Consider the following 3,853-nt stretch of genomic DNA (forward strand, 5'->3'; position numbering starts at 1 on the left):
AATAAGATATCCTCTCCCCAGATCAGAAGCAGAGCCATTAACGCTGAGCTCCCAGTGGTGTAGAGCTGGGACAATTAATACCCATTTCTGAGTGGGCATCTGCCTTCCTCTCTGTGAGGGGACTCAGCGAGACAGGCTGAGCTGGGTCAGTGGAGTGAGGAGGGGGACCCATAGCACCAGGGCTGGCACTGACACCAACACACTGTGTGCTGACTGGACCATCTGGGGCCTGATTCTCAGCATGTCCGACAGGCAGAGAATGCACAAACAGTGGATCCCATCCATCCCTGGCTCATCATTCGAAATTTAGTGTTACGAGGGACAGTGATTCACAGGACATCTACTATCTTAATTGTGCCATTGTCCAGTCACATAATATAGCTTTGTCTTTTCTAAAACTTATGAAAAACAGTTTTATGTTTTTCTATTTTTTTGATTTTGAACTATCTCTTTATTCCCTTACCTAATGTCACAGACACCTGCTTAGAAACTCTAAAGAATTTAAAACCAACAGAAGGTATCTCAAAAACTAGTAAAATAAGAAAGTGCTTCAAGTACCATAGTAAGTGTATTTGGTATTTAATTTGATACTTAAAAACAGTTTGGGAACCACCTGTATTTTAAATATAAAATCAATTTTGAAAATACGAGTTTGATTTGATGGAGAAAATGTTTAATTTTGAAAGACGATATTAAAGTCACAGCACCATTAAATCTACCGTGGACCAAAGCCTTCATCAAAGGAAGGGGAATAAATTGCGACTGAGACAATTTGTTGCATGTACGTAATCACAAACCTACAACGCAAAAAAAAAAAAAAAAAAAAATTCCAAATGTTAGGGATCTATTGATGCCGATTGATAAATCTGCTTCTGCTTTCTCTCCAGAAGCTTCTTTGTTGTCCCAACAACTGATCTGAATGCAAGTTTGCGTCTAGAGCATTTGAATAAAAACTCTCAAGCTCCCCTGGGTTTTGCAGGTGTAGATTCTTCAAACAGACACAAGGCACAGGGGGAGAAGATGGTGGAGTAGGAATACTGGTAACATTTTTAAACTCTAAATATGGCTTCACTCCCCCAAAAGGAGGATGGGATAGGTTAAGAAACATTGAGAATTCTCAAAAACATGAAGAATATACCAGGTGATGTTTTAAGGAATTTGTACAAGGTCTCTTCATTACTTTGCTAAGATTTATTTTAATTCACCTTTTTGTTCTGTCACAAAGTATCAGTGTCCATTTGCCCAGACCCTGCTTCAGAGCACGGTCCGGCCCAGCACTCTGGTTTCTCACCGTCCAGGTTCCCAGGGAGCCCCAGAGAAAGCGTTTAACCATCACCTCTTAGGAAATTACTTTCCCACTTTCTAAAGATTTTAGCCTTTCCAAAACCTGTGGTCTTTCTTGCTTTCATTTTATTTTTTTCTGTCTTCTCTAAGGCATTTTATTTACTCCACAAGTGCTTACTGAGCACCTGTGAGGCGGCAGGTACTGCACACCACAGATCATTCCTTTCTCTAAACTCTCTTTCACCTCTCTGCTGCTGCTGCTGTTTGGGTACAGCCTCCGTTTCTGGCCTCTCCTCCCTTCCCCCTGCCAGCTGATGTCCTTCCCCTCTGGCCATCAGAACTGTAGCATTTCCTAAGGCTCAGTGCTGGAATTGTATTCTTCTCTTGCTATGAAATTTTCTTTGGAGAACATTATTTTCATAGCTCTAATAATGATAATTTAGAAGTTGTTTTCTGGATGTACAATTTTTACCCCGGTCAAGGTTCTTTTGAAGGTTCATCCTCCTTTTTTATTCTGTCAATAGAATATTTTTGTTTTTACTTTATTATGCCACCACAGCCTCTGAGTTGCATATGCAAAACTGATTCTTTGTTCCCTATGAAGACCAATTCTTTTCTCTACCATCTTCATTTCTCTTATTAATCACGGCCTTGGTTTTTACTGTGTGTGCATGTGTGTGTGCGTTTTCCTTTGAAAGATCTCTCAAATCCATACTTTGTCATTTTCACTATTTCTAGCTAACCTCTGTTTACTGTTCCCACCCTCTCTGCTTCCTCATCCTCAACTCATTCTAGGATCTACCTTTAGATTTATTTTCAAAAAAAATATGATAAAAGTTGTAATACTTTTCAGCTCAGCGCCCATAGCACAGAGGTTATGACGCCAGCCACATACACTGAGGGTGGCAGGTTCAAACCCGGCCTGGAACAGCTAAACAACTGCAACAAAAAAATAGATGGGTGTTGCGGCAGGCACCTATAGTCCCAGCTACTGGGAGGCTGAGGCAAGAGAATCACTTAAGCCCAAGAGTTTGAGGTTGCTGTGAGCTGTGACATCACAGCACTCTATCCTGGGCAACATAGTGAGACTCTGTCTCAAAAAAAAAAAAAAAAAAACACAAGTTGTAATACTTTTCTATTCAAAAAAAATCTAATGGTTTCCATCGTCTACAATGTAAAGTATAAATTTTCAAGACCATCAACACTTCCTTTATTCTCAAAAACAATAAAAAAATCTTTTCAGCAAATATTTACTAAAAGCCTACTGTGTGCCAGGCATTGGCGCTTGGGATGTAGCAGTGAGTAAAACATGTCAAGACCTCATCACTCATGAAGTGTACAGTCTAGAAAGGAGCAGACAGATCATTAATTAAAGCAGACAACAGCATAATGAAAGGCTAAACAAAGGGAGGGATATTAATGTTATTTCTTGGAAACAGGCAATGTTTTCCTAGAACTAGGAAGTGAGGGTGTTATAACGTGACCATTGCCACACAGAAAAGGTAGAGCAGGGGAAAGACGTCAGGAATGTCTTACAGGAAGCTGCAACTTCAAATATGTTCTCATTGAGATGACGTGTGAGCCAAGACTGGAAGGAGACTGGGCATGTAGCTGTGTGGATAAGCAGAGCGACCCAGGAATGTGAGTCCCAGCGCTGGGAGCTACTCCTCATCCCATAGATCTCTGGCTTCAAAGAAGAAAGAATTGGGTGGCGCCTGTGGCTCAAAAGGGTAGGATGCAGGTCTCATATGCTGGAGGCCGTGGGTTCAAACCCAGCCCTGGTCAAAGAGAAAAGAAAGAAAGAATAATTGAAGAGCAAGCCAACAACATCGTGAGGAAGTGAGTTTTAGTTAGAAAGTACAGAAAATCAACACAGACAAGAGTAGAAGCTAGTTCTCCCTCCAGCACCCTGGCACCCTGGTTCCTCTCTCTTCTGTTTAAGCAATGGCTTAATTAGAGGCTAAACAAAGGGAGAGATATTCATGTTATTTCTTGGAAATGGGCAATGTTTTCCCAGAACTGGGGTGATGCCCTCCTTTTGAGTGAATACGTTCAGACAGAAACTGTTATGGCATCAGATGCATGATGGGATTGAGAGGTCTTTGATGGTAATAAAGTGTATAATGAAACTGTGGCGTGAAGAGGTGGGCAATTTCTCCACCATCTTCATTCCAACCCTGTGGAGCTCATCCTGCCTCCATCTTGTTTTCATCAGGACAGTTTGAAACTTTGTTGTGAGACTTCCTGACTCAAGTAAACAATATGTGCAATTGAGCAATGCTCATAGCAAGGCCCAGAACAGTGGGTACCTGCCAGTTCCCTGTCTGGCGGGGGAAGAATATTCCAATAGTACAGACAGCTGGTGCAAAAGTCCTAAGGCCGACCTACCTGGAGGGCAATGAGCAGGGGATGAATCTCAGGGAATGAGGACAGAAGTCATGCAGAGTCGTTGTAAGGACTGACTCTAACTCTGAGTGAAATAGGGTCGTTGTAAGGACTGGCTCTCACTCTGGGTGAAATAGGGTCGTTGTAAGGACTGGCTCTCACTCTGGGTGAAATAGGGTCGTTG

The sequence above is a fragment of the Otolemur garnettii genome, unplaced genomic scaffold (assembly GCF_000181295.1).
Source record: "Otolemur garnettii isolate 467f Iridium unplaced genomic scaffold, OtoGar3 scaffold00086, whole genome shotgun sequence".
Taxonomy (NCBI): Eukaryota; Metazoa; Chordata; class Mammalia; order Primates; family Galagidae; genus Otolemur; species Otolemur garnettii.